This window comes from Protopterus annectens, chromosome 14.part0 (assembly GCF_019279795.1).
Source record: "Protopterus annectens isolate FY-2018-M chromosome 14.part0, PAN1.0, whole genome shotgun sequence".
NCBI classification, from domain to species: domain Eukaryota; kingdom Metazoa; phylum Chordata; order Ceratodontiformes; family Protopteridae; genus Protopterus; species Protopterus annectens.
The window spans coordinates 1020160742-1020188543 of record NC_056748.1 but is presented as its reverse complement, the minus strand read 5'-3'; positions in this window follow the sequence as shown (position 1 = coordinate 1020188543).

Below are 27802 nucleotides of genomic sequence, written 5' to 3'. Positions count from 1 at the left end.
CATTGTTTTAGATACCAGAATTTGTTATCTAGGTGTTTTGGTGACTGATAACTTGAATGAAACATTATTAATTAATTTTACTAATATCTTAATTAACATCAAATCACTTATGACCAGCAAGAATGTTTTCTTTCTCTTTGGAAGATAGGTTGTGTTTAATTAAAGCAATTGTTTTTCCTAAAATACTATATCTTATTCAAGCTTTTTCTCTCCCTCATACTAAACACATTATACATGAATATAATAAAATGATAGTGAATTTTTTTGCTTTCCTAATAAACCTAGAATTGCTTTAAATAATAACTTCAAGACTCAAAATAATAAAAACTGAATAACTGAATAAAAAATGAGAATCCAGGCCACAAGTGCAAGGCGTAAAAAGCTTTATGTATAAGCGCTTTCATCTAGAAAAGACTTCTTCAGATACAATAAAAAACAGGTGCTACATACTACTTAAATAGCTCTTCACAAATACATTCAATTAAAATAAAAAAAAAAACACTCACAGTGAAAATGTGCAACATTAATAAAAAAATATATACATTAAAAAATGTTGTTACTGTACATGAATATAAAATGTGTAACAATCATATCCATGCATTGTTGAACATCAAAACACAAACATATATACAAAAAACTATTAACCAAAACATTATACATCCAAAAACAGGATGGCCTTTATACTATGACCACTTTTGCTATCAGAACTGGTTTTATACTGACATATTCATTCAAGCCAGGTGGAACATTGGCCTTTAACCTAAGCTGCCATTTTAATTCTCTATTTAGCAATATGTTTTTATTGTCCCCCCCCACTGGCATTATTTCTGATGACATCAATAATGCCAAACTTGAAACCACAAAAAGATGTACATGACTCTGAGTGTTTGAACAATGCACTGGTATCTTTACCTGTCCGTATGTCATAAATATGTTTGTATATTCTATCTTTGAATGCTCTCTCAGTTTTTTCTATATAAAATGCAGAGCATCTTACACAAACAGCAAGATAAACCAACATCTTAATTCTACAGTTGTCTTTACAAAATTTTACAAAACTGTTCAACCCATTATTCAATCTAATGTGTGTTTCCCTAATGATATGTGGACATTGGCAACAACTTTTTTTCAAAATTTTTTAATGTATATATTTTTTTATTAATGTTGCACATTTTCACTGTGAGTGTTTCTTTAAATTTTAATTGAATGTATTTGTGAAAAGCTATTTAAGTAGTATGTAGCACCTGTTTTTTTATTGTATCTGAAGAAGTCTTTTCTAGATGAAAGCGCTTATACATAAAGCTTTTTACGCCTTGCACCTGTGGCCTGGATTCTCATTTTTAATTCATTTAAATAATAACTTATTGGACTTGGAAAAAGGAGGAATTAATCTCCCTGATATTGAAATATATGTACTGTCTTCTGTTATTAAAAATGTCATATTATGGTTAAATTCTACATACTCATCTGTTTGGAAACAAATACATGAACAAATCTGGTTGGAATCAAATCAGTCTCTAAACCAAATCTTTTGATAAATCTTTCAAATCACTTCTATTAGATGATAAGATATTATATTTTAGAGAACAAAATAAGCAACCATTGTCTAATTATATAATGCTATTTGAATTATAATAAAATATTTGAAAGTTAAAAAAAGAAGATAAGCCTTTGCACTTTGTTGTTTTTTGGGAGTCAAATTGTAGCCATGACTCAATCTGTTAAGTAGACAGCTTAATGTGTTAAGGGTAAGAGCAATGGTGACAAAGAGTCACCTTGGAATATTGGCCTTTGAATTTTTATCTCTGGGATAATAATTTGTCCTTAATCATGGTTTAGCTGCAAAGTAATTTACCACTGTTTTATGGTCACTGTAATGTAATTTATCAATGTAGGGTGTATCTTAAACATCCTGTAAGTACTGCTTTAGTCACGAATGTGGGTTGCTGTAATCCGTCTATGCCATACTATATTGTTCCTCTTTTTACAATTCTCCATTATAACTTTATTTAACAACAAATGATCCTTTGTTCCCTATGACTTTCTTTTATTATCCTTTTGTTCTACTGCCATGATTGAGTTTTTTCCTATATAATTATAAACTCTCCCTGCATCAATTCCAGTGTATAGTTTATACATCATTGGAAGGCAAGTTGTCAATCATTTGTAGGATAGCTTGCAGCTTCACTCTTAAGGAGGAGTATCATTTTTCCTGTTGTTAACCAGGTTGGTATCTGTTCAGGGTGCATATATAAATTGTACCTGTTCAGGCTAAATCTTCATGTAAAGACATTAAGACTTTTAGCCAGTTAGGTATTGCATCTGGTCCCGGAGTTTTCCATCTAGGAGCTTTTCTTAATCTTGTTTCATTTTCTCTAACCATTAGTTTGTCCCATTTCATACCCTGTACATTTGAACTTCTTGCAGTTTCTTTTACTTCAGCTATTCATTCAGTATCTTTATTATGTTCCACAGGGTCTTCATAGATATTTTTCCAAAATGTGTCTATTTCTTCTTTTTTATGGTGTTTCTATTCCTTTTGCTTTGTTTCCCAAATGTTTATAAACTTTTTTGAGTCATCAGTGAATTGCGTATTTTGTATTTTTCCTTTATATCTATCTAGGTAGCCTCTAAAATTTTCTGCCTGTGCTGATATCTTTAGTTTATTATTAGCAGTAGTGTAAGCTAGCAACTCAAGGAATTCTCACCTGGATGCTGCCTTAAAGAAGGAACTACAACAGATAACATCTACCCTGCAGAAGTTGTCTTTGAAGATGGATGATTTTAAAGAGAACCTAGAAAATCTTAAAACAAGCAGTCAAAAACTGGCTGACATCCTCAAGGAAATACTACAACAACACCAGACAAGGATAACAGGAATAGAGGTTTCTCTAAATGACTTAGAAAGCAGACTTAAGGAAGTGGAAACACAGAAAGAACTGCTTCTTAAACAAAACACTTGGTTGGTTAATAAAGTAGATGACTTGGAAAATAGGGAGAGGAGAAATAACATCAGGATTTTTGGATTACCTGAAAACACAGAAGGTGAGAATATTATTTCCTTTTTATCAAGTTGGATCGCTGACTTTTTACATTTAAAAGAAGGAATTTGGCATTGAAAGGGCACACAGAGCTCTTGGGAAACCTACCACTAACTCAAACTCTCCTCCTAGGTCAATAATTATCAAATTTCTTTCATACTTGGACAAGTAACTGATTTTAATATCTGCTTGGAGGAAGGCACCTCCAAAATATAAACAGAGCCTGATCAGATTTGATGACGACTATTCATCTAGAATAATGGAACAAAGGAAAAAAGTATGGCCAATGATAAAGTTTCTGAAACAAAATAACATCAAGGGACAACTTGCATATCCAGGTAAGATAAGAATACTGTATGCCAACGAGATGAGGACTTTTATTGACTTAGAGGAGACCTCTTCATTTATTAAAACTAATAATGTGATTACTTTACCAGAAGATATGGATTGGATGTCACCTTCTCTCTAGAGAACAAAAGAAACAAATTTCTGGACAGATGTCAAAAAGAAGAAGCAAAAGACTGATACTGTTAAAGCCAAATCTCTCAGAGCATCTACTATGATATGAATTGTTTTAACATTACTTTAAAGGACCAATTTTACTGCTTGGAATTTTAAAACAAAGGTAACTAACAATTGGAATCTTTATATTTTTTTGAAAATAGATGACACATGAGAGTTTTCACATTACCTCAGGTATTTAAAACAGGGTACTTTTCTTTCACAGAAGGAGGGTTATATAACACATAAAATATTTATACTGTAAATCAACATACATAGTATATGTATATTTTCACTTAATTTTCTCTTTTCTTTCTCTCTTCTCTCTTTTCTCATTATTTATTTTAACCACATCTTGTCTCCCTTTCTAAATTCTCTCATATTTACTATACTAATATAGTCTGTATATATTTAATAACTCACTATCTATACATAGATAAATAATAGTCTAAAATAATCTAGTTTTAAGGTAGACTAATTGGAATAGTGAACTTAATTAATTATTACAATATTTATTAGATTAATGATAGTCACTGTTATGCTTATTGGGATTGGGGACATGTTCGTGATTAACTCTGAAATGTTCCATTCATGTACATATGTCCTTTGAATTATTTCCTTTAAGTATTAACAAATATATATATATATATATATATATATATATATATATATATATATATATATATATATATAAAGGAGGGAAAATGTACTGTTGGTTAAGAGAAGTGAAGCTTTCTTCACATTCTATTTGCATTGCCATATCAACAGTAAACGATTGCTGCAATTTCTAAGGACACTGTGAACCTGCAAAGTGCATTTAGCCTCACAGATAACAAATAATAAGAAAAGGTAATGTTGTTTAGTTATTAAAATAAAAAAAACAACCTTATTTTTCTTCTTCTTTTAGCTTTTCCCAGTTAGGGGTCGCCACAGTGGATCACCTGTCTGCTCATGATTGGCAGTGGAGTTTTTACGGTGTCGAGTTGCTAGCGTCCAACCTTTCATGGAAGGCACACACATGCATGCACTCACGCCTAGGGCCAATTTAGAGTATCCAATCCAAAACAACATAAGGTAAAATAGATACTTAATAGGACTATCTGTAAATATTTTATGATTTATCCCCATAGGATTACATATACCTGGAAACACAACTGAAATGTTCCCAAACTACATGTGCACTTAAATGTAGCTGCTTGATTAAAAAGTATTACTCAGTTTAACATGCTGATTCCACAAGCTGTCTGAACTGTAAAAGTTACATTTTATATGTTATTTGAAATTGACAGTCTCTAGAGCACATGAAAGGATACATATTACTTTTTGCAACATGTTATCTTTGCAGTTACCTCACACTCTGTAAAAACTCACTTGGCAACTGATAGCTATTCATTTAAAATATCAGTTTAAATATTAAATGTTCCCTTGAAATGCTATTGACATTTTGACAAAATATAACCTGAACAGTAAAATGAATGACTTGAAAGAAGTGAAGTAATGCATAGATTTCAAAGACAGTTTTTGACACTACAGTATAAGTAAAAATGTATATTCACAAGGAAGTATTGAAATGTTTAGTCTTCCAGTTAAAATAGCTTACTGCCAACATTTTGCAATATCAGAAAGTTTGAAGAGCTAGGAAACTACTATTATTTGTCTTTATAATGATTATTAGACAGATGTTAGACTCTGCTTTATTTAATGACTTGTGACACATGTTTATGAGGAAAAGTGGACTCAATTGCTCACATTAGACTACACATTCCTGGAACCTCAACTGAAATGTCCCAAGGTTACTTGTGAACTTAAATGAAACTGCCTGATTAATAAGCATAACTTACTTTAACAGCCTGAATCCATAAGCTATCTGCTCTATATATGCTATATTATATATGTCACTTGCATATGACAGTCTCTAGAGCACACGAAAAAATAGGGTTTACTTTATGCGCTCGAAAGCTGAAAAACCCGAATTCAAATAGCGTGACACGTAAAGAGCGAACTGCGAATACATCGAACGAACAAAACCGCTAAAGTGGAAATATCAAATTTGCATAGTTGGCCCGTCTGCGGTATAGATCTGTAAGGTAAGTGTGCGATAGTTATGGACCTTAGGGTTAGGGAGGGGTTGAGGTAAGTGCATAGGTAGGTAGTGTATGCAAGGTTTTGTGTAGGTAATGTATGTAAGGTTTAGTGTAGGGTTTTGTTAAGTGTATGTGTGTGGAATATTTAGTTTGTTTGGGTATAGCTCCGTAGGGGAAGTGTGCGGTAGTTACATACCTTAGGGTTAGGGAGGGGTTAAGGATAGTGCATAGATAGTTGTGTATGTGGGGTTTAGTGTAGGGTTAGCTGTAGGGTTTTGGTGCTTTAGTTTAGGGTTAGAAGTAGGGTTTGGTTAGTGTATGTATGTGTTTTTTTATTGTGTTTGGGTAGGTAGTGTGTTATGGGTGGTGGGTTGGCCGACTATGATGGTTTGAGGTTTTAAATTTCACGTTTTAGTACGTTCGACGTATTCACGTTTCGCTCTTTATGTGTCGCGCTATTTGGTTTTGGGATTTTCGTGTTTCGAGCACATAAAGTAGACCCAAAAAATACATATTATTTTTGCAACATGCTATATTTGCATTAACCATACATTCTAAACTAACTCAATTGGCAACTGACAAGTTTTTCATTTGAAACATCAGTCTAAATATTAATTGTGCCCTTCAAATATTGTTGCAGTTTTGACAAAACAAAACCGGAATTGAAAAAGGAATGATTTGAAGAAGTGAAGTTTGTACAGACTTCAAAGACAGCTATTGACACTACAATATAAGTAGAAATGTATATATGCAAGGAAAAATTGAAATGCTTTACACTTTTAGTTAAATAGCTTATTGTTAACTTTTTGCTTTATCAGAAAATTTAAAGAGCTAGGAAATTATTTCTAAATTGTCTTTATAATGTTTATTAAAGTGATGTAAGTCACTGACTTGTTTAATGGATTGTGAGTCATGTACAAGATGGACTACTGAATGTTCTTTCTGTTTACCTATGTTTGCTGAATTTCTTTTATTAGTCATGTTTTTAAACAAGGGGAAATAAAGGGAAGAGAAATCTCTGTTTCTGGTCAAGGGAGGAGAGGCTTAAGAGTATTCTAACTGCCCCAAGAACTCTCTAAGATGCTCTAAACACTATTTGATTAATACTTACCGAAGGTAAGTCTTGATTACCATATGGATACCTACACATTCATTCTAGACCTGATGTGATTACCCATTCTGGAAGCAGGAGGTGCCCTTTGCAGGGTGGGAATTGTCAGGGTGATCATAGTTCATTCTTAGACTCTGCTTTGTAAATCTATAAATATGTAAAAGCACTGCACACTAGAATGTAGGGCACCTCTACTCAGAGTCAGGATACCACTGATAAGCCATGTCTTTTCATAAGTGTAAGTTGAAGTTGGTGAGCTGAAGAGTGGGAAAGTAAACAAAGACAGTACACCTACAGTAAATTCATATTTCATTGGTAACCACTCATTGTCTCCTACAGAGTCCTTTCAGTCAAATTATTTTAGTAATAATTTATTTGTTGTTGGATTATTTAGTGCATGCTCTTCTGTTGCATTTAATTTATCCGAAATGACATATCTGACATGTTTGGGATCTCTTAAGGGTAACTAAATATTGGATATTTTCTAAGTCAACATAATAATTGTTTACACTACAAACATTCCATCCTGATATATAACATACAATAGAATAATAATACAATAATATAGAATTTCATATCTTTTTTTAAGAAAATTCTCCATATAATAATTTAACATATGGAGCTCAGTTAATATTGTTGGTTAAACTTATGAGTGATAATCCAATAGATCTATCTTTATCTATTGGTTTAGGAATGACTTTCATTCCATGCTTAACGGGAAATTCATATTTACTTGTATTTGATACTTTAGAATTAAATTTGTTAAAGCCTGACCAGAATTTTACCCTACTTGTATTTAAAGAAGAAAGAACATTAAATTACACTCCCAAGTTTACACACATAAAAATAACATTCATTGTTATCAGAGAATATGGTATAACTACTATAATCAAAATAAAAAAAAGAAGCAAAATGTTTCTTTCAACAATAACTTGAAATGGATTTAACATTCTTATAATTAAATACTAATGGCTTAAATAATGCAAATAAAAGATCAAACTTGCTAAAATACTTAAATCTAAATAAGGCACAAGTAGTATTTCTCCAGGAAATGCATTTTAAGACTAATGATAGCTTTATTTGGACCCCTAAGGACTACACAGTCTTAACTCAATCCTCCTATAGAACAAAGACAAAAGGAGTATCAGTTCTTTGGAAGAAAAACAGAATCACTCCAAAAGTTATTTATAAACATGAAGACAAAGAAGGTCTACTAGCGTGTGTTATAATTAAATTAATAACAGAATATGGACCTTAGCTAATCTATATTGGTTCCCAGGAATTGGTGCAGGAACAGTTAAAAAACACCTAGATTTTATTTCCAACAATTATAAAGGAAATCGTATACTGGGAGGAGACTTAAATTGTACCTTAGAAGCTTCTGAATCCACCAAGAAGTCTTTTTGCATAGCAACTATTTCAAAATCCTTAAAAAGATGGATTGATTAATTTCATTTAATAGACACTTTTAAAATAAAAGATGATAAATCCTTATTATTTTCCCATAAAGACCATAGAGTTGGAACACAAACCAGAATAGACAAATTATTCGTAGTTCAAGATTTACAAACAAAATCCTTAACTTCTCAATAGTTCCATGCCCCTTCTCAGATCATGACTCTCTGATAATGAAGCTCAAAATAGAGTTTAAACCTTTAATCCTCTCAACTAGAATTCCATCATATATCACGAACATTAAAGAATTCAGACCCTGGATGTTGTCAGAACTACAATTATTTCTTGAAATTAATAATACAACAGAAATCAGTAGAGTCATGGTTTGGGACTCATTAAAAGTGTATTTATTTGGTAAGACCCTTAGCTGGTACAAAACCAAAGTTAGTGAGTGGGAATCTGAATCATTAGACTTGCAAACCAGACTCTTGACAGCAAAATCTAAAAAAAAAAAATCAGAATTGTCCAGAAGTCAAAAAAGAAATAGAGGAGTTAAATAAAAAAATATAATGAAATTGTAACACACAAAATGTGTCTAGCCTTGGAAAAACTTAAAAATAAACTCATTAGCCACCTCCCCCAGATATCTACATAACTTATCTACAAGAATTAAAATACAATCTAAAGCAAATAACATTAGTAGTATATATCATGAAAAGAAAGGGAAAAAAAGTATCAGATATAGGAGACATTCTTGAAGCATTCTGGTTCCATTATATGGAACAATTCAAAAAAAGAAGATTTAGATACCACCCAAATAAACTTTGATATAAACCTTATCAATATAAAAAAAATTCCAGAAAACTTAAAACTAGACCTACAAAAAACTATATCCTACAAAGAAATTGTTGACAAGATAAAAGAAAGTAAATCTAACAAAGCTCCAGGGATAGATGGTATAATTACGGAAATTTACAAATTCTTCCCTTCAACAGTAATCTCCCTTTTTCATAAAAGTTTGCTAGAAGTCCGGGCAGAAACAAAAATACCACCCTCATGGAAATATTCTCCCATAACACCAATTCTAAACGATAATAAACCATCAGACCTTTGCACCTCATACAGACATATAGCATTACTTAATAATGATTACAAAATATCCATGTCAATCCTAGCTAACAGAATGAAAATCCTACTTTCAAAGACAATTAATAATGATCAAACTTGATTTTTCTATAACAGGCACACACATTATAATATTAAAAGGATACTTACTCTTATAGATTATGTGAATAAAGAAGATAGAGAAACACTTGTAATAGGATTAGACATAGAAAAAGCCTTTGATTACCTCAACTGGAAATATCTATTTAAAACTTTAGCATTATTTGAATTTCTTCCTTCCTTCATCTTATTACTAAAAATCATATATATTAATAACTTAGCCTACATTAAACTAGGTCCTTTCACCTCAGAATCTATCCATATAACGAAAGGTACTAAACAACGATGCCCCCTTTCTCCTATTTTATTTGCTTTGACTATATAAATACTTGCAGAAGCAATACACAATAATCCAAGAATAAAAGGAATAGAAGTCTATTACCAGTACATATCTAAAATAATGCTTTTTGCTAATTATATTTTATTAACCATATCAAACTCCAGATAGTCATTAGGAGAGCTAGAAGAAGTAATGGATAATTTTTATAAGATTTCAGGTCTACACTTTAATATATCAAAATCAAAATTTCTATTTTTAAATAAGAAAAAAACAACTACAAATTACAGATAAATTCATCACAGGAAAACAAGAATGTACGCTAAATTATTTAGGAATAGTGTTATGCAAAAATATAAACAAAACAGTATTAATAAATTATAAAAATATTATTGAAACAATAAAAATATATATAGAAAAATGGAACAAAATGATATTAACTTTTGAAGACACATTGCAATTAATAAAAATGGTCTTATTGCCAAAAATACTATATGTAGCATTAGCAATACAGTTAATTCCTGGAAGATGCATTCTTAAAGAAATAAACTCATGTTTAATAAAATTTTTATGGTATCCCAAAAAGAATAGAGTAGCTCTAACTCATCACATTAGACCCTGGAAACAAGGAGGATTGAACATCCCAGAAATAGAAACATATATAAAAGCATATGTGCTTAAAACTACAATAGACTGGATAAACCCAAATTATTTTGCCAACTGGAAAGAATTAACAAAGGCTATATTAACAAATGAATTTAATCTGGTAAAAAAAATTAATAGTAGACAAATCAAACAAACCCTGGTATATAATATGCATAAGTATGCAATATAATATAACAAAACCTTCTAAAACAACACTGCTTAATCATTACATCAATTATTTTAGGAAACCTATCAATGCAAACATAGATCTAAAACTTTGGTTTGACCTTTTAACCCCATTTACCATCACTAAGAACTTTCCTCACAAAATATATAGGGAAACAATAACCACCTTGGAACAAAATGTATTATTATGCTGCTTTCAATGTGTAAATAAATTAAATGTTTTAGATATACATATGATAAAAACTGCTTACAATATTCCAACACAGGACTGGTTAACCTTACAAAGCATTCTAATGTACACTCAAGATTTATGCAGATTAATTAATAATTCCTCATTTAAAGATATTCCAAATTGAATAAGTTTTCTGTATGAATTTATATATAATAGTTGTGAAAAGAAAAATTCCATTTCAAATCTATATATAGAGTTAATAACATATAAAACTATTCCCAAACCATCATACTGGCAGTTCTTAACAAAAGGTCAGTCATTGCAGTTAACAGAAGAAATTAAAACTAACATCTTACTATCAGATAATTACACACAGTACTGGAAAATATTTAACTGGAAATACTTACATTAAGCACTTTAACACCAGACAGAATTAAAAAGATTAGTACTACTACAAATGTTTTTTGCTTGAAGTGTGAAAAGTCACATAAAGAAGACTGGATTCATATTTTTCATGAATGTAATACAATTAAATCATATTGGAATGGAATCAATCATTTTTTACAAGCTTTATTTAATGAATCTTTTACCTTAACTAAAGCATTGATTATACTAAATGTAAATTAAGGTCCCTACCTGAATAAGACAAATATGTATTTGTTATGGACAATACTTGCTGTATCTAGGAAATGCGTAACCAGAAGGTGGAATTCAAATTCACCCCGGACCTTGGAAGAATTCTATATTTTACTGAAGACAGCTGCATTGATGGAAATGAAAATCAAAGAACTACGAATCTGTCCCAGGCCATTGGTAAATAATCCTTGGAAAAAAGTTATATCTTTGTTGGACACTGCAATAATCAATATTGTATCTCTGATAACTGATCTGTTAATTCTATATTTAATAACATACAGTGCATATAATTGAAAGTCAGGCTATTGTAAATATTGTATATAGTTGCTTAAAATTATATTTAAAAATATTATGTAAATGTTATTTTATTAGAAAATAAAAAAAATTTTGAGGAAAAAAAGAAAGTTCCAAAATATCTTCACATGGCAACTGATCAGATGCTTCCATTCCACTGGTTTCTCCTTAATTGGGGGATTCATTATTCTATCATAGTATGATGTTATCAGAGTTAGATTTTCTACCCTAAATCCTTCACTTAACAAGTAATCCATAACTTCAGTTTCTATTTCATTAAATTCTCCATTATGAATCATTTTTTCTACTTTTCCTCTTTGTTTTCTTATTTTTTTTTGTATTGCAAAAATTTCCATATCCAGTGGTGCAGTGGTAACATTGTCGCCTCACAGCAAGAGGCTCTCCGGTTTGATTCTTGGCTGGAGTGCCTACTGTATGGAGTCTGCATTTGCTCCCTGCATTTGTGTGGATTTCTTCCAGGTACTCTGGTTTCCTCCCACATTACAAAGACATGCATCTAGAGCATTTCTCCCCAGGTCTCCACTGAAAATTGGCTTTGTTCCAAGTTGGACTTTCCTGGTAAACAAATAATAAATAAAATATCTAGATGCCTTTGTCTCTATTTTATTACAAATAACTTTGGTGCTGCTTTTTTTGCATTGAGTAGTTTTATTTTCTCCTTTGCATAAATATTGCACCATATTTAATCTCTTTTTCTTTCCTGTGTCCATATTTTTCTTCAGATGTCTCCTGCTCCACCTGTTTCTCCTTACTTTGGGTACTCATTGTTCCATCATGCAGTGACATAACCTGTGTTAGACTTTCTTCACTAAATCCTTCAGTTTGGAGGAATTTGCAAACTTCAGCCTTTATTTGTTTAACTTCTGCTTTACTAATCTTCTGTTCTACATTCCCCCTTTATGATCTTATATTTGTATTGTGAAATTTTTCATATCTGGGTGCCTTTGCCTATATTTCTCTTCCAAAATCTTTGGAGCTGCTTTTTGTATTGATTAGTTTGGCTTTCTCATTCACATAGATATTTCACAGTATCAGATGTCTCTTTCTTTTCCATATCCATGTTTCTTTTTCATACATTTCAAAAATCTCTGGATTTTATTTTCACACTTCCTCAGTCACTTCTTTTTCCAAATGGCCCACCATTTCTTGGTCTAGATAAAGTTTTTCATGAATTTGTTGTATTAATGAACACAAATTTGCATTTGAAGCTTTTGATAGTTTTTCTTGCTGAAATATTTTTCCTTCCTCTAATTTCTTTCTTAATCTTTTTGTATATCTTCTAGACACATATTCAAGGCTTCTTGCATAATAGTAACAATAGTTAATTTCTTTCTTATCCTCAATAGTCCACTCAGTCATCATTATTATTCTTTTTTTGGCCTGTCAGTTTTTGTGCTTTTTGTGGCCTGCTGCTTCCTTCTACAACAGGAGGCACCCCCCCCCCGATCCTGGCCTAACCCCATTGTCAGAATACTTCTGTGGCTTGAGGATTCTATACTGTCTTTTCTCCAGTCTTGGCACCAGTACGCCTACCAGGTTTGTACATTTTTTTATCCTGGGACTTCTGCATCCAGCTGTCTTTATTTTTAACCTACTTCTGCCATGATATATGTTTAACAAAAATACAGTCTATATATCAGTGTCATCTGGGTAAGATTTTTTTAAAACAGGGTCCACCTCGTGAAGGTACTCACTGAGACTTGATGAATTAAATTCTAGCAATGCTACTCTCCTTTGCTTGCTGATTTTATCATCTTTCCATTCAGACCACTGATTTCTGAAAGGTGAGACCTATGTTCCCATAGCTTGGTTAAGATGTTCCATTAAAATCTTTCACAGCTATTCAGCATGGAATACTTTAGTTACGGTCAAATCTCTGTTTCATAAAGCAACATGTGGAAAGATTATATTTGACTTTTTTCTTTGAGATTCATACCCAAAATGACTTGAAAATTATTAGCAATACTAGGTTATATAATTCCAGACCAAGTCTGTAAATGGACCCCCCCCCATTGAACCAACAAAGAATAAATAAATGAGCCTGTGCTTGAGAAGGGAGGTTGGATTATTAAAACAATAGAAAATCAACATTTTTCAGGAAGCTTGACACAGTTCAGATTAAGAGATAATGCAGCCATTGCAACCTGAAGCCTATAAACCTCTCCTGGAAAGCTTACATGGGGATATGACAAGGAATAAAGAACATGCCAGGCCAAGGGCCTTAGCATTGTAGATGAAGTATATTGCCAAGGAAGGGTTAACATCAAAACCGTGCTTTTCTTTTTTAGTGACTCCTATAGACTTTCTATAATGTTTTAATGGGAATGTGGCAAGGAATGTATTTTATTTCTAGTAACCTGTTATATCTTTAGTAATATTACTTTTTGGGTAACTGTTCCAATAACAACATCAGAGTATAAGTAATATATACATTGGGAATAACATCCAGCTAATTAGGTGGTGGAGCTGAGAAATAGCATTCCTCATTTAACTACAAATATTTAGGACATCTTTTTTAGCTGCAGTGCTTGTTTGACTTGCTTTTAAATTTGGTGGCTTTTGAGTTGCCTGCCCCTTCTATAAATTTGATTTTGGACACTCCTCCCAGTCTCATCTCATCAGCTCATTCTACTGAGAACTGAGAGATCAAATGGGAAGGCCATTCCACTTAGTCTCTTAAACTTGAATTATCCTCTGTTTTCTCCCTTACCACTTTCTAAGATGCACTTTATTCAGCTACTTTTACTGTATTGTGCTTCTTCCTACTTTATTTAACTTGTTGCTCCATATTCTTAAATTGTTCAGTTGCATTTAATCTGTTGTATTTATTACTGCTTGTAAGTAGCCTGATTACATTGTAACTGTTATTCTAAGCTTCTTAGTTTTGATTTAATCACTTGGCTTCAGACTAGTTATCTTACATAAGGAAGGTTTGTGGTTTACACTCTTGTGGCAGAAGAGGATAGCATATGCCCTTCTGAGCTGGAAATTGCTGATTGAAGGCTTAGTGTAACTGTTGTTCTAATAGTATCTTAGTTCTGGTTTACATTCTTGGGCTCCAGGTCAGCTATTTTACATTAAGAAGATTTGTGGTCTACAGTCTTGTAGGAGAAGGTAACATCCTCCCTTCTGAGCTGGGAATTGCTTGTGCAGGCTTATTGTGTCTGTTATTTTAAGTGTTTTTGTTCTGGCTTAAACAGTTGGGCTTCAAAACAGTTATTTTTCATTGGGAAGGTTTGTGATCTATACTCTTGTGGCAGGAGAGGATAGCCTATGCCCGTCTGAGCTGGGAATTGCTGGTTGAAGGCTTAGTATCTAAGCCTTCAACCAGCCTTATTTCTGGTTTAAGCACTTCACCCCAAACAAGTTATTTTAAATTAGGAAGAGCTGTGATCTACATGCTTGTGGCAGATCTGGATTACCTAGCCCCTTCTGACCTGGGAACTGGTTGAGAATTTATAGTGCCTGTTATTCTAAGTGTCTTTGTTCTGTTTTAAACACTTGAGCTCCAAACCAGTTATTTTATATTAGGAAGGCTTGTAGTCTACATTCTTGTAACATTACTGTCTAGACAGAGTTTTTTATCATCTAGTTTGCTCATAGCTGAGCATTGCTCATTAAGTTCCTTGTAATGACCTATTCAATATTTAGATTTCCCTCACTCCTCCCTAGTAGGTCAGTAGCCATGGAAATGCACTTTCTGACTCTCTCTGTGGCCATTCTGGTTGAGATGGGTATTTTGAGGCATTGTAGCAATTGCTTCATGTACACTGACAAGCCACTTATTCTTAATAAAACAGATAAAGTATGTGAGAGGTGTAAAAACACTTTAATGTTGGAGGCAAAACTCTTTCATACAACCAAACCTAATCATATAGAGGTTGCCAGTGACACTTGCTCCATGCCAACTGCACAGGGTAAAGGCCCTACACATAAAACTACATATGCTGAGGCACTTAAAGGTAACCTTCATAAAACACTAAGACCTCCTGCACAGTACAATCAAAGAAAGGGTTCTCAGCCTAAACATAAACACTCTGTTAAAAGACCACCCACATCTACACATAGTAGTACTGTATCCAATGGCTTTACAGTGCACAGCTAAATTTCCTGGTCATTGGTCATTCTATAGTGAGGCTCACCAATACTCCCCACACCAGACTGAGTAAGGAGAGAGTCAGGTTTAGTTGCCTTTCTGGGGCTAGGATCCATCAAGTCACACAGGAACTCAAGTTATTGAGCCAGAGGTATCAGTATGACTCTGTCATAGTCCATGTGGGTGTTAATGACATGAGACGTGCCTCCCTTTATAATTTCTCCAAATATTTTGGGTTTCAAATACCATGGTGGGAATGGACCACATTCCTAAGTGAAAGTATGATTAAAGTTCATGAAATTAGTATTGTTTCAGTCTTTGATGTCAGCCAAATGTGCTCTTCACAGCACCTGTAATGTGCCTAGTAATGACTCCTTCTGCAATTCGTATGGAGTTACATGTATTGATAACATGTCTAAATATGATTGTTGACTCTTTTTTTATAAGACCCATTGCTCCTACTACTATTGGAACTAACTGGGTATCTTTCTTCCACATTGCTTCTGTTTCTATTTGCAAATTCTGATATTTTATAACTTTGTGTCTCTGTACACAGGACACTGTAGTCACTGGGTGTGGCGATTTCAATGATCAATGCTATTTTTGTCTTCTTTTCTTGGACCACTGTATTCGGTTTTTCTAGCATCTATCCTTTGAGCTGCTGGTAACGGATGATCTCATGTGATGTAGACTTCATCATTTTCTATGATGCTTTTTGGCTCATGTTTCCAGTGTTTTTCAGCCACTTCAAGTACCATAATGTTTGCGCAATCCCCAGTGCAACACTCTTGCCACAATATTATACCTTTCAGTATACAGTCCTTCTGTCACAACCAGCAATGAGGTGTGCGATAGTTTCTGATTTGGTTTTACAAAACCTACATTTGTGTTTCTCCCACATGTTCAATGGACTTTGTAAACCAGCATGTATGTAGCCCACTATCTTGTGCCACCAATATTAACCTTTCATCACTCTAATGCAGCTCAGGAAGTTTGCACTGTAACTTCCAATGAGTGGAGCCTCAGCCCTTTGACAGAATCAAATTATGTCCTCACATTTCAAACAAATGTTTATATCTCTGGAACCATAGGAGTTATGAAAGAAGTGTAAATGGCAAACTCTTCATCACAAAATATTTTTATAGTGGCAGTATTCTTTAGGTCTTAAACTGAATTTTATGAGTCACAGTAAACACAGGAACTATTACATTTGTAATATTTTGTAATCAACTTAAAATATCTTGGCAACCACTCAAGTTACACACATACTGTCAGCAGCATTGTATTCATCTAGCTGATAGCTTTCTTTTAAGGCTAAGGAGTTCTGTGTGTGTGTTGCTTGGTTGTTGAGATATTTAGAAAAATGTGAAATTATACCTATATAAACTAATATCATAACATCTATTTATCTGCACTAGACAGAGGTCAAATATTAATGCAGCTGAGTTTGCCATTGTGTAATCTTTAAGATTAAATCTTTTAAAACCTTGTACATAGCATGGTTTTGGAATTATTGATGTAAATATGAATAAGCAATCTTTGCTGCCTAGAGACGTCACTTGGAGTTAACTGCAGATGCACCTGAAGGCATCACCTGAATGTAATGAGTTAAATTCACCTCTCCTTAACCATTCCTTCATTCAGTCCTGATCAACATTAGGTTCTTCAAGAAGTTTTCTATACTTGCAACTATATTTATGAATTTTCCACATTTCTTGCTTTTTCATCTCATCCTTCACCTTATATTCTTTCCTTTTTTTTGGCACATTCCGTTGCTGCCTGATTTTTATCTACTTCTGGTTTGATTTCCATTCCTTCTTGATGCTGATATGCTTCTGCTAGGTTAAGCAGAGTAGTCATCCTAGATTTATTCTCCTCATTTCAAAACGTTCACTACATTCCTCCCTTTATTATATGAAGCAAGACACGATCAAGCTTGCTGATTATGGTAATAGTGGGATGTTGCTCTGACTGTAGTGCACAGGGTTCTGGGTTCAAGGCTTGGCAGTGAAATGTGTGGTGGTAAGACAGCATTTTCAGGGGCACAGGGAAATAATTTTCTTGGGTGGCGAAAGCCAGGGTACCTTTTTGGCTATGGTTGTATAAGCTCTAGGGCTGATAGCCTAGTACCTACCTATGAACCTATGTATCTCAGGCAGGCATAAGCCTAGCACTGAGCAGCATACTACCTTTACCAAATATGATGCCACATTACCAACAGAAAATTATTGCTTTTAATAATTGGCTTAGCTACTGGTGTCAGTCTAAGGAGGTACAATATTTGCCAGCTTGGGAGGACATGGTTGACAGACCATGCTGCTTTGCCAGGGATGGTCTGCATTTATCCTTTCCAGGCCTTTGGATATCAGCAAAGACTTTTGCACCCCTCATAGTGTCTTTTTTTAGGCAACACCAAACTGATAAACCTACCAACTTAACCTACAAAGGAATATCTGAAGGTGGTACTGTTCAATGCTAGAAGTATTAACAAGAAACTCCACTCCCTAAAAGCCTTCCTCTCTCTGGAGAGTGTAGACATCTGTGTAATAACAGAAACATGGTTTAAAGTCAGAGAGAGCACCTCAGCAATGCAAAGGTATAATGACTTTCACACCTTTAGGCAAGCTAATGCACAGGAGGGAACTGACGGTGGAGGAGTATAGCTTTTTTAAACACCTTTATTGATCAATTTATCACTTGTGATATAGGCACATTTACAAAGCCATCCTCACATCCAGACTAGTTAAAGTGTATGACCCACTGGAACTCATACATGTGCAACTCACCATAAACAGGGTCTTGTACCATATCCTTGCAACCTATAGGTCTCCCTCCATGTCCCAGGAAACCCATATTACATATCTCAATGTACTAGAGTCCCACACTAGTCAGACCACTATGGTATTCATGGGGGATCTCAACTACCCCTATATAGATAGGGAATCCTACAGCACAAGCCCAGTACTTCCTAAGCTTGGTTTATGATAACATCCTGGAACAGTTGGTACATTCTCTTACTAGGCATACAAACATCCTTGACCTTGTACTCATGAACATGGAGGCCAATGTTCCTCATCCAATGAAATGGCTTTGCTCATCAGATCTGACCATAAGGCAGTATCACTTGAAATAAAAATTAAATTAGAGTATCCAGCGAAAACCAAAAACCTTTAGGAACTATTCCAAGGCTAACCTCTCTCTACTAAGCAACACATTGGTTAAATTCCAAGCATCAAAAAACCCAGTAAATGCCATAGCGTATGCTGAGCTAATTACAAAATCTCTGCAGAGCCATACTGAGAGCTGTATAGAACAAGCTGTGCCCACTCATATTAAGAATAAGGCAAACTCAAAAGACAAGCCACTCTGGTGGAATAACAATATCAGTCATCATCATCTTCTTTTGGCTGTTCCCGTTAGGGGTCGCCACCATGGATCATCTGTTTCCATTTCTTCCTGTCCTCTGCATCTTGCTCTGTCACACCAACCACCTGCATGTCCTCTCTCACCACATCCATAAACCTTATCTTAGGACTTCATTTTTTCCTGTTACCTGGTAGCTTCATCCTTAGCATATTTTTCCTCAATATACTCAGCATCCCTCCTCAGCACATGTCCAAACCAACATAATCTTGCCTCTCTGGCTTTGTCTCCAAACCTTCCAACCTGGGCTGATCCTCTAATATACTTATTCCTAATCATGTCCACCCTTGTCACACCCAGTGCAAATCTTAACATCTTTAACTCTGCCACATCCAGCTCTAACTCCTGCCTTTTTGTCAATGCCACTGTCTCCAACCTATATAATATAGCTGGTCTCACTACCCTCTTGTAGACCTTCCCTTTCACTCTTACTGGCACTCGTCTGTCACAAATCACTTCTGACACTCTTCTCCATCCACTCCATCCTGCCTGTACTCTCTTCTTCACCTCTCTTCCACACTCACCATTACTCTGAACTACTGATCCCAAGTATTTAAACTCATCCACCTTCACCACCTCTACTCCTTGCATCCTCACCATTCCTCTATCCTCCCTCGCATTCACACACATATATTCTGTCATAGTCCTGCTGATCTTCATTCCTCTTCTCTCTAGAGCATATCTCCATCTCTCCAGGGTCTCCTCCACCTGTTCCCTATTCTCACTACAGATCACAATGTCATCTGCAAACATCATAGTCCATGGGGACTCCTGTCTGATCTCATCTGTCAGCCTGTCCATCACCATTGCAAATAAGAAAGGGCTCAGAGCTGATCCTTGATGTAATCCCACCTCCACCTTAAACTCATCTGTCACTCCAACTGCAGACCTCACCGCTGTCACACTACCCTCGTACATATCCTATACCTCTCTTACATACTTCTCTGACACTCCTGACTTCCTCATACAATACCACAACTCCTCTCTAGGCACCCTGTCATATGCTTTCTCTAAGTCTACAAAAACATAATGCAACTCCTTCTGACCTTCTCTGTACTTCTCCATCAACACTCTCAGAGCAAACATTGCATCTGTAGTGCTCTTTCCCGGCATGAAACCATACTGCTAATCACTAATCATCATGTCCCTTCTTAACCTAGCTTCAACTACTCTTTCCCATAACTTCATGCTGTGACTGATCAGTTTAATCCCTCTGTAGTTACTACAGCTCTGCACATCACCGTTATTCTTAAAAATCGGTACCAAAACACTTTTTCTCCATTCCTCAGGCATCCTCTCACTTTCCAAAATTTCATTAAACAATCTGGTTAAAAACTCCACTGCCATTTCACCTAAACACCTCCATGCTTCCACAGGTATGTCATCTGGACCAACAGCCTTTCCATTCTTCATCCTCCATAACTATCCTTACTTCCTCCTTGCTAATCCATTGCACTTCATGATTCACTATACCCTCTTCATCCAACCTTCTCTCCCTCTCATTCTCTTCATTCATCAACCCCTCAAAGTACTCTTTCCATCTGCTCAACACACTCTCCTTGCTTGTAAGTATGTTTCCCTCATTATCCTTTATCACCTTTACCTGCTGCACATCTTTACTAGCTTGGTCCCTATGTCTAGCCAATCAGTACCAGGTCCTTTTCTCCTTCCTTAGTGTCCAACCTTTCATACAACTCTTCATATGCCTTATCCTTAGCCTTCGCCACCTCACTCTTTGCCATGCACCTGATCTCCTTATACTCCTGTCTACTTTCTTCATCTCTCTGACAATCCCACTTCTTCTTTGTCAACCTCTTTCTCTGTATACTGTTCTGTACTTCCTCATTCCACCACCATGTCTCCTTGTTGTCCTTCCTCTGTCCAGATGTCATACCAAGCACCTTTCTAGCCGTCTCCCTTACTAGCTCTGCTGTAGTTACCCAGCTATTTGGTAACTCTTCACTGCCATCCAGTGCCTGTCTTAACTCTTCCCTGAACTCCACCTCACAATTACCCTTTTTCAATTTCCACCATTGGATCCTTGGTGCTGCCCTCACACTCCTCCTCCTCTTCTTGATCACCAACGTCATCTTACAAACCATCATCCTATGCTGCCTAACTGCACTTTCCCCGGTCATCACTTTACAGTCTCCAATCTCCTTCAAACTAGCCCTCCTACATAAGATATAATCCACCTGTGTGCATCTTCCTCCACTCCTGTATGTCACCCTATGCTCCTCCCTCTTGTTAAAATGCATATTCACCACAGCCATGTCCATCCTTTTCACAAAATCCACTATCATCTGACCTTCTGCATTCCTTTGTTTAACACCATACCTACCCATCACTTCCTCATCCCCTTTGTTCCCTTCACCAACATGCTCATTGAAATCTGCTCCAATCACCACTCTCTCACCCTTGGGTACAGTCATCACCACTTCATCCAACTCACTCCAAAATTTTTCTTTCTCGTCCATCGTACACCCAACTTGTGGAGCATATGCACTAACAACATTCATCATTACACCATCAATTTCCGTCTTCATAAACATCACTCTATCTGACACTCTTTTCACCTCCAAAACACTCTTAGCATATTGTTCCTTCAGGATAACTCCTACACCATTTCTCCTCCCATCGACACCATGATAAAACAATTTGAACCCACCTCTGATACACCTAGCCTTACTCCCCTTCCATCTGTTCTCTTGCACACACAATATACCAATCTTCCTTCTGTCCATCATATTGGCTAGCTCTCTCCCTATACCAGTCATACTGCCAACATTCAAAGTTCCAACCCTCACTACCACAGTCCTAGACTTTCTCCTCTCTTCCTGCCTTCAGCCATGCCTTCCCGCTCCTCTCTTCCTTTGGCCAACAGTAGCCCAATTTCTGCCAGCACCCTGTTGGCTAACAGTACTGGTGGCAGTTGTTGTTAACCCGGGCCTTGACCGATCTGGTATGTAAATATTTACTGGTGTCCGCATGAATCCTTTGGCCAAGTTTTATGCCGGATGCCCTTCCTGACACAACCCTCCCCATTTATCCGGGCTTGGGACTGACACAAAGAAATGCACTGGCTTGTGCATCCCCAGTGGCTGGGTTAATAACAATATCAATCAGTAATACAGCAAAATAAAAAAATAAATCTTCACCAAGTGTAGGAGGAACAAAGCCCCCTGACCAATCTGAACAGGGCAGCTAAGAGAGTTAATTAATACTTCAAAGGCTAAATTTGAAGAAAAAATAGATTTTAATGCAAAGGACAACCACAAAGGTTTCTACAGTCTGTAACCTTAGGGGAAAGACACACTAATGTGGTGAACTTATTGTAAATGGCATCACCCACACTGAGCCACAGGCCATTGTCAACCTTTTGGCCGATGGGTTCAGCTCAAATTTCTCTCCCCAGCCCCTGATAGTCCAAAGGAAATACCACATACCACAGTCCCTTGAACCATAACTAGGGAACAGGTTATCAGTTCATGTTCCAAGGCCAAAAACACTACATCACTGGGCCCTGGTAACATCCTGGGATGTTAAATAGCATGAAACATGACCTCTCTGGTCCACTTGAATAACTTTTTAAATACGGCCTTCAGTCAGGTTTTGTGCCCAAGGAATGGAAGATGGCTACAGTCATTCTTCTGCACAAAGAAGTCTAACCACTGATCCAGATAACTAAAAGCCCACAAGTTTTACCGACCGTATATGTAAGGCCATGGAAAGAATCATCTTGGACATGATAAATACAGACATAGGTAACCTGCAAATGCTGACCCAACACATTTCAGCTTTGTGAAACGAAGGTCAAGCCTATTAAACCTGGTGGACTTTTCCGAGAGGGTCACCAAAGCACTGGATGAAGGTAAGACTGTGCATGTAGCTTACCTTGACCAGGCCAAGGCTTTTGATACAATACTCCAATCAAGAATTATAGGCAAGCTTACTTATTTATGTATAAACCCTTGTATCATCTAGTGGATGGCCAACTGGCTCACTGATAGCCTCTGATACACTCACACTCAAGGTAAATTTAGATCTCACACATACAAACACTTCTGGGAAAGCCTGACACAGACTTCCAGCTGTGTCCCTTCCCCAAAATAATACGATAATGCTGCCACAAATCAGAGTGTCTTTATGCCCTTCAAAAGGGGTGTCTAATTATTAAAATTAAATATTAAAATAAATCATAGCTATGACCATAAGCGACCAGGCCTTCAACGTGACATGGAGAGTATCAAACAGGTAGAAGCACTCTCTAATCTCTAAAAAAAAAACACTGATTTCCAGACACAATGTAAAGTAATGAAAAACATTTACTAATAGGTAAAATGATTACAAGAATGTAAATCAATGCCTTTCAATAAACATTAGAACTCAATCACCGGAAATGTAAAATTAAACTGCAGGATAGGAGTCCATTATTCTAGAAAAACTCTATCTTAATAACTAAGTTACCTAATCTAGCTAAAGAATACTGTCCATGATCTAACCTAACACATAACAGCAAGGCCAAGGCAGGCTTACAGTTTTTGGTGAGTTGTCTTTCATGGGTGTCCACTGACTGCACAGCATTGTAACTGACTGTACTTTACAAACTGCTCAGCACTTGACAAACTGCAGTCTCAACTGTCTTATTTAAAAAAAATAAAAGCCAGATGTTTGAAAAAGTTATTTTTCTGTCAATCAGCTGTTTAAATAATTACCTATCAACCAAAAACATTCTAATGACATCACTCACTGTTCATCTGATTCTCTACAATACTTTAGAATGTCCCTCTCAAACATGTGCAATTAGAAATGTATCAAAACACTGACAGATTTTTTGAAAATTCTGTGCAAACTGAGAAATACTCAGCATTTAAAAAAAATATTTACATTTTCACAATTAGACATGCTGGCATACAATACAAGTTCAACTAAGAATATATTCAAATCTCCTGCCAGACATGCTAACACAGATGACAGTATTTTCATTTTCTTCACATCCCCCCACTTATGAATCAAGCATGATTTTCAAGTGACCCTTTAAAACAGACGCTTGAGAAAAGTATGTCTACCTTAGAATATCAACCCATTCCTCTCCTAGATAATCCACTTGCATTAGCATTATTAACCCCACTGCAGCAATTTTCTCCTTCTGGGGAAACTTGGTTGAGCACAGCCCTCACCCCATAATTTGAAGCATCTACCTGTACAATAAATTCTTTATTCTAATATAGGCTAGCTAACACAGCTCTTTTAGTTTTTGGAATTCCTGTTCACAATCTGTGGTCCACACTAACTTGTCTGGTTTATTCTTCCTAGTTAGATCTGTAAGGGAAACAGCTATGGTACTGTAATTGGGCACACATTTCCCATGGTATCCTATTGTCCCTAAAATGCTCTCACTTGTTTCTTAGTAACAGGAACTGGCCATGGTTGAATAGCTTCCACCTTGACAGTTTCTGGCCTAATTTTACCAGTTCCCACTCTGTGTCCTAAGTAAGTGACCTCTGTCATACCCACTTGACACTTACTGGGTTTAATGGCTAATCTTGCCCTACTTAATCTATTCAAGTACTCCCTCACACGTTGGTCTGCAAATGCCTGTAGCATAGTCTTCAATGATGAGTTTAACCTCTCCACAAGACCATTAGTCTGGGGATGGTAGGGGTGGTATTTAGAGGTGTCATCCCACAGCACTTCCACAGACAAGTCAACAGGTATAACATGAAGTTGACACCTTGGTCAGTCAGCATTTCCTGTGGAAAACCTACTCTGCTGAAAATATTTAGCAAAGCATTTGCTACCTTTTCTACATTAATATTATCTGCAAAAGGAATATTAGGGACTTTAACTAGAAGTGGCAGATGGTCAAGGCACTATCAACTGCTGCACTACCTCACCTTCCAGCCCTACCTTAGGAGTCCACTTTCTATATAACAAGCCTTCCTTCTCTGCCTTAATATCCCCTTCACAAGGAATATCAAGGACTATAGCTAGAAATGGCAGATGGTAGGCACTAGGCTCAATCAATCACCATACTACCTCACCATCCATCCCTCCCTTAGGAGTCCACTCTTTATACAACAAACCCTTGTTCCTGTATACAGACTCCCCTGTTCCTTGAGCCTCAGATGCTTTCTTAGCCACTGCCCTTAAGGTTTGTACTATAGAGTCCATAAGTTCAGCCTGTCTCAACTGTACATCTGCAACCCCACCAAGCTCATCTTCAGCAGGAAGCCCAGTATCTTCAATCTGGGTATCATCACTCCCCTCCATCCTTGTAGTCACCGTCTCTAAGGGAACATCAGTACCTCCCAGCAGCTGTGGCTCACTTTCAGACTTAATGCTATGGTATAGCTCCTCCTTTGAAACAGCCACCACTCTAGTCCCAGCTTCAGGTATGAAACCTGTCAGGTTCTCTCCCAGAATACTGGACCTACATGCTTTTCTTCAAGCCTGACTATGTGTCATTGCATGCACACGAGACACTGCATTATCACAGTCCTTCCCTATCAGGACATCTGCAGGTATATTCTCAAACACAAGCTCCCCTTCCACAGGAAGCTTAGTAATTTCCAACACCTGTGCCTCGCTGTCACTCTGGGTATGACCACTCACCTCCGTTCTCACAGTCACCATGTCCAAGGAAACATCAGTACCCACCAGCAGCTGTGGCTCACATTCAGACTTACTACCAGTGAGTACCTTCTCTGAAACAGCCATCATGCCAGTCCCAGCTGCAGGTATGAGATCTTTCTCGGTCAATTATGAAAATTAAATATCAAAATAAATGACAGCTATGACCATAAGCGACCAGGCCTTTGAGATGACCTGGGGAGTATCAAATAGGTAGAAGTACTCTCTAATCTCTAAAGAAATACTGATTTACAGCCACACTGTAAAGTAATGAAAAGCATTTAATAATAAGTAAATTGATTACAACAAAGTAAATTTATTACAAGAATGTAAATCAATAGCTTTCAATAAACATCAGAACTCAATCAACAGAAATGTAAAATGAAACTGCAGGATAGCAGTCCATTATTCTAGAAAAACTCTATCTTAATAACTAAGCTTTCCTAATCTAACTAAGGAATACTGTACCTGATTTAATCTAACACATAACAGCAAGGCCAAGGCAGGCTTACAGTTTTTGGTGAGTTCTCTTTCATGGCTGTCCACTGACTGCACAACACTGTAACTGACTGTACTTTACAAACTGTTTGACACTTAACAAACTGCAGTCTCAACTGCCTTATGTTAAAAAATAGCAGTCAGCTGTTTGAAAAAAGTTATTTTTCTGTCAGTCAGTTATTTAAATAATCACTTAGCAACCAGGAACATTCTAATGACATCACTGTTCAGCTGATTCTCCACAGTACTTTAGAATGTCCCTCTCAAATATCAAACATGTACAATTAGAAGTGATCAAAACACTGGCAGATTCTTTGAACATTCTGTGTACACAGGGAAATACTCAGCATTTCAAAAACATATTTACATTTTCACAATTAGACATGCTAGCATACAATATGAGTTAAACTGAGAATATACACAAATCTCCTGCCAGACATGTTAACACGGATGACAATTTTTTTTCATTTTCTTCACAATCCCATTGTACTCTGCCCTTATCAGACCAATCATAGAGTACAATACTCCCTTTCTTATGTTCCTGACCAGGCATATGCAGCAACTAGAGTGACCACAGCGGTCCCTTACAAAAAGAATACAAGGTGTAACAAACCTGCCTTATACAGAGTGACTTAAAGCCCTTTCCCTCTACTCAGTCTCTTAGAGATTGCTGAGGGGGGATCTATGCCTGTCTTACAAGGCATCTGCAAACCCACCACTTATAAATCTTCTATATATTCATAAGTCAAACAGTACCAGAAATACAAGGTCTAGGACCTGAATTTTGTTTGTGACTTAAGCAGAACATGCTGGAGAGACAAATATGTGTTGTAGAGCCTGCTCTTACTATGGAATAGGCTTCCCATCCACGTGAGGCTGAATTCATCTATTACCCACATTAAGCGCAACCTAGACCAGTGGATGGGGGATAGGAAATTTACACTGTACCTGGCACCCCTGTCCTTTATGGACAGTAGTAGCATATAAATACCTGGGCCTCAATATTTTATTTGGATACAGGATATCATTATTGTTTCAAGAAAGTTTGGTTAGGCTTAAAAAGGTCCCCCCGGTCATTAGCTTAATAATCTATGAATCTTTAAGTAGGAAAGGCCATTGAAGAAAAGCTTTTTGTTCAGAAATACTAGATCTAAATTTTTACCTTGAGAAATCCATTAGGTGCAACTAGTTGGAGTTGTGTTAAAAGTGTTACAGAAAGCTTTAATGGAACTTTAATATAGTGTTTTGTTTTTGTGGTTTTACCTCATTTTCCTCCCACATTTCAAAGCCATGCCATTAGATGAACTGGCAACCCACTAAATTACCCTTAAGAGTGTGTTGTTGAGTGTGCACCCTGTATGGGCTGAGATAGGTTTCAGCTTCGGCACAACCATGACTAGATAGAGAGGGTACTGCAGAACGAATGAATGAATGAAAGATATTTTCCAGATAGTCAGAATGAATGAATGAATGAAGGAAGGAAAGATATTCTCCTAGTATTTAAAGATAAGACTAATGTAATGTATTTCAGTAAGAAGGAGGAATTTTCCCATTTTTAAAATAAC